This window comes from Magnolia sinica, chromosome 10, assembly GCF_029962835.1.
Source record: "Magnolia sinica isolate HGM2019 chromosome 10, MsV1, whole genome shotgun sequence".
NCBI lineage: Eukaryota > Viridiplantae > Streptophyta > Magnoliopsida > Magnoliales > Magnoliaceae > Magnolia > Magnolia sinica.
Genome location: NC_080582.1, coordinates 7,914,469 through 7,925,441, shown reverse-complemented (window position 1 = coordinate 7,925,441; position 10,973 = coordinate 7,914,469).

Below are 10,973 nucleotides of genomic sequence, written 5' to 3'. Positions count from 1 at the left end.
TCGTCCCTCGGCAATCCAGGTAACTCAGGTGAGGGAGGTGTGTGTAGAGACGACAAAGGTAATTTTCAATTCACTTTCTCCATTGGATATGGAGAGGACTCGAATGTAAATGCAGAGCTGAGAGTAATTTTGGATGGAATGGATTTGTGTATTCGTAGCGGTTTTACGAATGTGATTGTGGAATCAGATTCGCAGCTGGCGGTCAATTTCCTGTCTAACATAGCTAACCCCGGCTGGAAATGGGGGTATTGGATCCAGAGGATTAACCACATTGGGCAATGGGGAAATTTTATTTTCCAGCATATCTTCAGGGAAGGAAACACCGTGGCTGACCAGATGGCTCGTTTGGGGAGTTCAGGGCAAGACAGTGTGCTGAGTCACTGCCATGGGAACCTTCCTACTAAGGTTAGAGGTTTGTTATTCCTTTGTTTTGGTTTTTTCTGTATAGAGCTCTGTTTATACTTCGATCCTATGATAGGAGTCCCTTGGGTCTTTTTTCTCCAGGGGGTCTCTCGAATGTAATGGACCATTTTGATTAATGAGAAGCTCTCCTTTAAAATTTTTTTTTTTAAATGATATGCCTACCACATCGCATAAGAGTAATGCAGGACTACCCATTTTTGGAGGTTTGTGTCCTTATCTCACATATGATGCTCTTGTGCATCTTTGAAGGGACAACATGTCTAATTTTGTTTCGGATCTGTCACACAAGAAATGGTTACTATAAGTGTGGATGGTTCTGTACTTGATCTAATATCCAAAATTATGTTGTATCTTTGCCTTGAATCACCTAGAAATCAACACCTTCAACTATCAAGTAGGAGACACATCTTCAAAGTTAATATGTTGATCTGAAAAAACATCCGTCCATTGCTTTGTGTACACGAGGCTTATCAGAACTTATCTGGGTTGATTTATTTTTTTTTCACAGATGATCACGACGGAGGTCCCCACCTTATTCAAAGGCTCAGAGGATCTACACACTTGCCAGGTGTGCAAGTGTTTCAGTGGATGTGGGGCCAGCTAACCTCGAGTGGAATAAACATACCTGGATGGTGTGATTCTTGAGCGGCGGGCCGGGTGATCAAAAGCAGGCTGATGTAAGATGTCAACACAATCAATGATGTCCCCATCATTCACTATGATAATCCTTGTTGGACGTAGGCCAGTGGAGCCCACTTGTGAGCAATCACTAGTGGGTACGTCCCATGTTTTCTCTGGTCTCTTCCTTTGAATTAAATTTCAAATTCAAATATGAATTTGATTTTTAATTGAAGATAGGGATTTGATCGAATTATTTGGCCTTATCCCAATCCCACTCAAACTCTCCTTCCTCTGTTATAAAAAGAAATGCGCTTCTCTTGTGTAAAGCAATTGAGTCATACGATAAACCGAGAGTATACAGAGAGATATTGTGTGCACTATAGTCTGTCCATTTTAACTTGTCATTGGGACGATCTGATCCATAGATCACAATCCGGGGCCACTATATACCGTAGGATCAGAGGTGTGAATAGTTTCATCTGCTCCAGTAGTAGATAGGCGATCCGTTGAAGCACCGTTCTTCTACTTTGTGAAGGTTCCAAACTTCGTGTAGACCGTCAGATCTTGAGGGCTCACCTTCCGCGCTTCCCAACAGTGGTATCAAAGAATATTTAATCGTAGATGATAATGTTACAGACCATTTGTTTAGGTCCGTTGGGATAAAGGGTGGAAATTAAAATCAAAGTGTTTGGATCTAACATGTTGGAGTAGGTGATTGGATAACAGTCTATATTTCATCTCGACTGTTCAATAGGTTAAAGCTATATTTCATGGGCTACCGTGAATTCTCATGTTGATCTGACACATATTAACTAACTGATCAATGGCCTTAAAAACGGATGATCAAGATCATTTACATAAAAATAGGCCAAATTAACAATATGATTGACCTATTTGGTATGGACAATCATGGATTACTCATCAATTTAAAGGATAATTTTTATCCATGGCTTGAAAAATGGATGGTCAAGGTAAATAAGGCCAAATCAAGGATGGATTAGATCATCTGATCAGTGTGGCTTTTTTGCTTGGTAGACCTAAAATGGGTCACAAACTTAATGGACGGTTTAGATCGACGGATTGAATTGTCCATGTGAACCAATGCAACTAGTAGCAGTATAACTTGTAGTGATCTTAGGGCACTAGAGAATTTCTCTAGTTTATTAGTCTTAACATCACAGCTGTTGTGGGTCAAATATTGCATATCAGACCTAGTTATTGTATGGATTTACAAGCATGATAATAAACTACCTTTATTGTCTTGATAACATGCTGGTTACCATTGATGCTACTGCTTGCTCCTGCAGCTGCATTAATGCAAATGAAGATGATAACCACTACTAGAGAAAATGTGTTCTTCTTAACCCATGTTTTCTCCATGTGCCCCAAACATTGCATAATTCACCTACAGGTCATCCAAGGTGTGATTAGTGAATAGGGTCCAAAAGCAAATAAAGGGTCTTATGGTGGGTCCGTAAAAATATTAAAATAATAATAATAATAATAATAATAATAATAATAATAATAATTTAAAGGAGAAAATGTTATAGCTTTTAGTGTTTACCTGTGACCTTTCGGTCGTAAATAGTGGTCTCTTGGAAAATGAGGCACCTTTGGTTTTGAAATATTAACGGTGCAAGAATGACAGTAATAAAGAGACACTACCTTAAAAAGTCATGAAAATATAAAAAGGCATGTGGGCACAAAAGTTCTTAACTGTTCTTTGAAGGTCTTTAAAATTTTATTTTCAGGTCATTCCAAATTATAACAACTCCAATAATGTTCTCGTTTTCTTCTTCTCGATTTTCCATTTTAGGTTGTTTTTGAAAAAGTTACAGAAATTATAGACTTTTCAAGCAATAAACTACAGATAGGAAGAAGGTCGGGGTCATGGTGAATGTTGCAAAAATATGCTCAAAGTGTGGTTTTCCATTTTGCAGGCACCAACCTTTCTTCGGCTTAAGAGAGAAGACTTATTGTATTTTAGAGACAGATTTACCCTCTTACAAATTGATTTAACCACCAACAAGGTGTGAATAACATCTTTTTTTTTTCTTTTTTTTTTTTTACACCCTATTTTAATGTGTTTCTTTTATTTCTGCTTCTATCCTTTCATTGTATTTTTTATTGTAAGGGCATCTATCTCTTGCACTTTTCATTTTCATAGTAATTGATATTGTTTTGTGCCATGGTTTTTCCATATAAAAATCATGTGTAGTTGTGCATGTTTTGTTTTCATTTACTTATTATGGTGTGATCTGAATTCGGAGTTTGATTTCGTGGTTCCCTAACATTCTTGCCATTAAAAAAATATGATATCTTATGCGTATCCACAGGAGATGATGGGTGGTAATATGACTAACTACTTAAAATCATAGGACAGACATGTAAATAACCTAAAAGTGGGCACTTGTTTGTCTATAGCCCAAAAGATAGATGGGCGGTACAACTAGGGCTGTACATTATAATACTGTGGAGGTTTGTGCTTTCATTGCCTATTATAAGCTTTCATCAAGGTAGAGCATATAGATGTAAAACTTTTATCACAACTTTTATCATAGATGTTGATGATAGTTAAGATAAAGCTTAGATGTTAATAATTATTACTAATCATCAAGCTTTTAGGTCTTTAACTTTTAAGTGACATTTTGAGTAACTTAACCAAAGAGACTTTTTCAAGTTGAGTTTTTGGATTCAACTTCAAAACCCAAAGCTGGCCTAAAGTTGGCCACACTCAAAAGCCCAATGGGTCAACTGAGCCCAAACATGGCAACAATGTAACGACCCTCAAATTCCCATAGTGAATTTAAACTTGAAAAACAAATAAATAAATAAATAAAATCAGTTTAATTGAGAACGATCAAACACTCAAAAATCTCTAAGTACAATAGCTTACAAAAACAAAAGTGGGCCGAACCTCAGCCCAGGGAAATTCACAAGTCCTGTAAGAGGAACAGACAACTCAAAACTCAATCACAAGCAATCAAAACTTTCCAGAATTCCATCCTTAGGCGTTTAGGGACCCTTCAAGACTAATAGACAGTATGGATCGACCTAGCACTCCAAGTGGACCCCACATCGGATCCATGCACGTACACAGGTAGTCTGCACATGCTGTACACCAACCAAGCAACCGGGTCAAACAGAGTATGACCCGATACAATTCCAAAATAGATGGGATTTCACCCGATTTCTCACCGCACGCGGAATTTGAAAAGAACCGTCCGCCTAACCTTAAATGGGCCACCATCGTAAGTAATCAGAGCTGTTCTCATCTGATCCAAACCGTCTATCGTGATCTGATAGTCCCATCGACCATAACCTAGGTCGAGATTAGAATAGGCCCATTCCAGCACTATTCCAATGTGCAAAAACCCGATCTGCCTCCATGGCAGTGGCCAATTTTCCTCCTAGAACTGGGACCGACACTGAGAGTCGTGCTCTAGGTTGCCAGTTGCAGAGGGTTGCAATGCCGTTTGCATGGTAGCTCGACCGAGTCAGCGACTCAAGAACTGGTTAGGTAAATGGATCCCAACTCAGTTGGGACTGGGGATCAGATCGCCTGGTTAAACCTAGTTAGCGGCAACCAAAGCTCGCCTGATTTAGGGCTGACCCAACCGTTTTTCCCAACCGAGCCAGCTCAATGTTCAATAGCGGACTGACTCGGTCAGTTTTTCAACTGAGTCAGGGAACTCCAATCATCTTTGCACCATCTGAGCAACATTAGATTTAATTAAATCATGAATCAGGCCTTGTAATAGATTGGACCTTGTATCTAGCTCAACTCGCTGTAGGTTGAAAACTCTAACCAAGTCAACTCGATCATAACTCACAAGTGTTTATGGCAAATTCCTCCAGGTAGACTTAGCAACTATTTTACCTTAGAAGGCACTCCTACTTGCAATCTGTTCAATCAAGTAAGCAAAGGTCTAAGTTTATATAACTAGTAGATTGTTGGAATTAGAAGATTAATTATACATTTACTGGGAATGTTAGGATCCTTGCATCCACATCTCATGACAAGAGGGATTTCCAATCTAGGTGAGGGATATCCCCCATAGCTTCTTCATTGCATTGAATTCTAAGATAGTGTTAAGCTTGAAATTGTACAAATATTAATTGTGCATGTGTTAGTCTTGCTTCCTTTGAATTGATTTCACTAATCATGTGGAAATATTCATATCTTATTGTTCTTGTAGAAATTCACATCATACTCTTGGTCCCATATCTAGACTTGCTTAGTTATATGTACATTTCATTAAGTATGTTAAGAAGTAGTAAATCTTGCTTCTATCTAATTGGTAAATTCACTCCATAATTCATTTCATATGCTAGAACCATTTTTGATTTGAAGCTAATGTGCATTATCAAGTCTTGAACTAGTACGCTATTTCTTTCATTCTGAATTGGTTATGTTGAGAATGAGTTAATATGCAAATGTCTAATAACTTGATTTCTGTGTAACAAATATGTGATTAGGACTTGGTATTGTACTCTCCAAGTCATGTTAGTAATGGTCCAACTTGGAGTTATATTCTACCAAGTAACGACATATGACATGATGTATCCATCTATTATCAAAGTTGTAGGTTGAGGCTTAAGTGTGGAATGCAACCTTTGGTGGGATGTTGTGAGAATTTGATATGATATACTACATTTATGGGGCTTAGTTGAACCTTGATCATGTCTGTGAGAATAATCTTGTAAATTCTATTGAATGTACGTGAGTATCATGATGCATGACATTCATGTATGACATGTGAGCTTTTCCGAGTGCTTAATATAAGCCACATTCTGCTGATTTACTGTTAGATCGGTTGAATGACCAGAGGTGTGCATTTGTGTCACTTTGGGCGCTTTCTCTTTTCATGAGGCTTTTCCGGGATTAGACACTCCTCGGGCGTACCCCGTGTATTTTTTTAGGAGATATCCTTATGTGCACTCACCTGCATGGTCTTTTCCGGGTGATTAGTTCTCCTTGGACGACCCTTTATTTTGACAGCTGGATATGCATCCCCAGATCTATGACTTGGGCATACATTCATACATCCATACATGTACATTCGAGTTTATATTATCCTTATTGTGATTGAATATGATTGGTTTAAACTGTTTTGGAATGATATGATATGCATGAATCCTTGCAGAAAATTCCCACTGAGTTTTCACTCACCTAATAGTGTTGTTGCACTAAATAGATACAGGTATGATGGAGGAAGATGATGCCTATGATCGGACCCCTAGTGTAGTTGATGAGGAGTATGGAGAAGAAGGACAGTATGCTGATACGGTTGAGCTGTTAGAGCTCAACTGATGATATAGGATTTATCTACTTTCTCGTTTTTAGACATTAGCTTCATGTTGTTTATTTAAAATTGTAATTAAAAATTCCCTGTTGTGGGATCTTGCTTTACTTCTTACTTTTATTCACGTATGTTGAACTCCTTTGGTTAGTTTATACTATGGTTATACCTTGTTGCTATGAATTGTGTTGGCAGTTAGTTGAATGGTAGTTTTATTTTATGACGTAACCCTCGGGTTCTCGTACTCGAGCGACCATCCTCAAGTTATGAGAATCAGGGTGTTATAATAGGCCCAACAACAACAATAAATAAATATATATATAAATAAAGAGAAATACTCAAACCTGGCTAGTTGCACGTCTAATTAGTTACGTTTGAGGCCCACCATGGTATTCATACAACATCCAACCTATCTTATAATTCAATCCTTTTATGAAAATGGGATGTCCTAAAAATTAGGTCAATCCAACCATCAAGTGAGCCGCACATTAAAAAAAGAACAAGAAAATGAACAACCATCCAAAAGCTAGCCTCCACTCCATATTCTCATCTAATGGTTGGATCCACATGATCTTTGGGGCATCCCATTTTCATCGTGGGGTACCATGGTGGAAGGCTAGAATAGCATGCAAACACCACTATAGGGTCACATGCCAACTACATCGACATACAACTGTTGCATAAGCATTTCTCCTAAATAAATAACAATAATAATATAAAATTATTTGTACCACTCCATAAAGATAATTGTGCCATTGTAGACATAGTTCCTTGCAAGAAGAACCCTTATCATGACCAAAATCCCCTTTTAGGATGTAAAAATACTGTTTTAAATGTGGCAATATCATATCATATCTCTTGTGTGGGGTCCATTGTGATGTGTCTTTGTCATCCAATATATCCATAAGATGCGTGTCACGGGGATGGATGTAATGAGGTCATTCAGTGTCTTCCTCAGAGATAACTACTCCGAATCCACAAAGCTTCTCTCAACTCATCACATAGGTTCCTCAAATCTACGATGAAAATAGGAAAATAGAAATAATTCAAATAAATTCGAAAATATCTTGATTCATAATAAAAACAAATTTACGTCCCTTTAAATGATAGGACCAAACCTAGGAAGAATTTCATAATCAAACTCTCTAAAATCATGACTTACTATAAATAATAAACTTACTATTTATATACGGTCTTGATTTCCATTGGACTTCATGGTTTTTAGCCAAAAATAGTAAGCGTCCAATTTGGCCTAACCACCTTATTCTCTTAATTTTTCCAAGCCCTTTTTTTTAAAAAAAAATTGGCATGACTCCCAAAACTCAATGGATCAAAAGTTATTATCAAACTAAAACTTACTATAAATAGTAAAAATGGAAATAAATTGAATTTTCGATGGTGGTTTTGATAGAATTTTGCGAATTCAGCATGGGCAACCCGGCGTAACAGGGCTGGTTGGCTAAAGTAGCTTTTCCAACCCAAAATCATATATAGTTCATCAAATAACTCATCAGAGTTTGCCAGATGTGCCAGTTTCAAAGTTCTGACGGTCATGATCACTTCCGCCTTCAATCGGGTGCGCACCACCCGCTCATCTCTGTCCCAGTGCCGAAAAATCAACCCAATAAAAGTCTAAGGTGGGCCACACTACACGGAAAACTGGTGGAGCAGCAGAGATGGCCATACCCACAATAGCATATTTTCAGATTGTTTGTGGGACACAGCGTTCTCTGTATTGCTATCAAATCCAGTCATCAGACAGTACCAGGATAAAGGGACATGTCCAAAATCAGGCCATTGCCTAACTCAGGTGGCAAACACCACGTGAATTTAGATGTTTTGTTTGTGATTTTACATTGTTCCCAGTGGTGTGGCACACCTGAACTTTGGATTGGCCTAATTTTTGGGATATGCGGGGGAAACAAGGCCGATCAACTGATGAACGGTTTCGATTCCACACACAGATCACTGTAAGCCCCATGGAAGCTTCAACGTATGTGATCATTTCCCAGGAAATTTATATTCCCACCCGCTTAAAATTGACATTGCCTCCCCTATAATTTTGTAATGATGCTTTAGCCTTGAGCAGGTCTAAGTCCAACCGGTTGGACCACAAGTTAATTTTTTACCCAGTTAATAACTTCCAATCTTTTTAGGTTATGCCTAATCCAACACATCCAATATATGGGCCCCACCATGAGGATTGCCTTATGAAAAAATCAACCTATCACTCATCAAGTGGGCCCCACTCTATAAAGAAATGTGTAGCCTTTGATAAGTAGAAAAATAGATCGTGTGGCCTACGTGATCCGTGGATATCAATGATTTCATAGTACGTGATCCTTGTGGCTTAGGCCAAGCTATTGGATGGGCTGGATGCAGCATGCACTTAATAGGAGGGAAGTTGTAAGCGCGGTGGACCGTAACTTGTGATCCAAACGGTTGGACTTGCCACATTCTATTTAGTATTAACCAACTTTCCATTCAAAAAATTACCCTCCTCGGGTGGAACTCTCATTATTTGGGGGTGGAAATATCATTTCCCTTGAAAAGAGAGAGAGAGAGAGAGAGAGAGAGAGTCAAACCATACACTTGAGAAGAGGACTGCAATGAAAACACCAATTTGTTTTTTGGGTAACCCAAACACTGAGTTAATCTGGGCTTAAATACTGATTAGTGGAGGTTTGCAAATTCCTTACGCCTGTGGAGCCCTGCTAATCAACATCAACCACACGTGCTATTGTAGAACACGTGTATAATATCTGAGTTTTACATCTGGTTGAAAATATAGCGTAGATCTTTTTCCTAAAAAAATTATGTAGTTTCACCTTCCAAGTGGGCCACAGTGTATAAAGTAATCCGATGGCTACAATTTCTCCCAGACGCCTATTAATTTTGTACTCTTTGGACTACCAGAGGTGTGAAATGGCCTTATTTTTAGATTAAAGGATCTAAAACGTGTAGTCCACCTGATGGAAAGATTTGATCTATCACACGTTTTCCATATTGGCACGTGTGAATGTAGATGAGCATGCATCCACACGCGTGTGGAAGAAACAAACATGTAACTATTAATATTAATGAGCAATTTAATGAGACTACAGAAGCAAATGGACACGCACTCGAGCAGATAAGAGAATAGGCTAAAGATAGCAAACCTAAAAGTCAGTTATCTTAACACAGATATGGCAAAGTCAGCATGCAATGGACGGTGGCGATGGACTGGGCTTAGCTGGACCCACCTGGCACAATTAAAGATTTTTTAGGTCGGGTGCATGAGATGGACCCGAGATGAACTAAGGCCCAATGGGCTATGGGCTGAACTGGTTATGTAGCTGGAAAAGACCCAACAAGAAAGTACAGCTTGACATGGATTATTTAAGGCAATTTTACAAATTACTACCTCATTAGTTAGGTGTTTACAGTAAGGTACCATTTTCAAAAAAGTTTCAATAAATTTAAGGCAATTTTACAAATTACTACCTCATTAGTTAGGTGTTTACAGTAAGGTACCATTTTCAAAAAAGTTTCAATAAACTACCCCATTAATTCAGTTAATCATCGTTCGAATGCCTTCTGTTGGATTTAAAGGCTAAAGTTTCAATTTAACATATTTTAATACATGGACATATTCCAACAAACCTCTATTTAACATTGGATATGCTAAGCCTACACATTCGATAGTTTAGATGTTCTTACACTGAAATAAATCCTGCTCATTCAGAAGGTGGCCAAGATTTTGAGTGGCTATACCATCTAAAATGCCCCCTTACACTGTTAGATTTGCACCAATGTAAGATGGTGTGTGTGTGCGCGCGCATGCCAGGCACGCCAGAATTAATAGCGGCTTAACTCAAACCGAACACCTTGTGACCCTAGGCACCAAAATAACCGAACTATGACTAAATCCAAGAAGATTGCCCAACTATTCAGCCATCAGTCACACAAAATCAGGTGATTTGCAAATGGGAAGGTTTATCCTTTTAATGAGTTTTTCTTTTTTGCCATTGGAAAAAGGATTTTCAATTAAGCACGTGCTAGCTTGCACTCTTCAACAATGAAACAATATAATTTCAAAAAACTAAACTAAGCCAAAGCCGATGAAATTAATAATTAAATTGTAATTATAGTCAGCTATAAAGAAAATGGAAAGGAAATAAGGAAAGCATAATAGATAACTAAAGATAATCTATTCATGGTGAGGCAGTCGATTCGTGGTAAGAAGTTCATCAGGCGCCGCAAAAGCTAAATGCCTGCTTAGCTGCTTCGTGGTAAGATGCTCATTGAGACGACAGTCCGTTCATCGAGATATATACTATGCTTCATTGTTTTGACCATCATAATTCACAAGAGTGGTAGACATTTGTTTGTCCCTCAGCTGGCTTCGTGGCAAGGTAGTTGCTAGGAAGCATAGTAACCGAGGCGAAAGTCTACTTTTTAGCCTCATTTACACACGAACCGAGGCAAAATGTCTACTTTTTAGCCTCAGTTGCATAGGAACCGAGGCGAAAGGTCTAATTTTTAGCCTTAGTTGTATAGGAACCAAGGTGAAAAATTTACATTCTAACCTCAGTTGCATAGGAACCAAGGCAAAAAGTCTACTTTTTAGCCTCAGTTACATAGGAA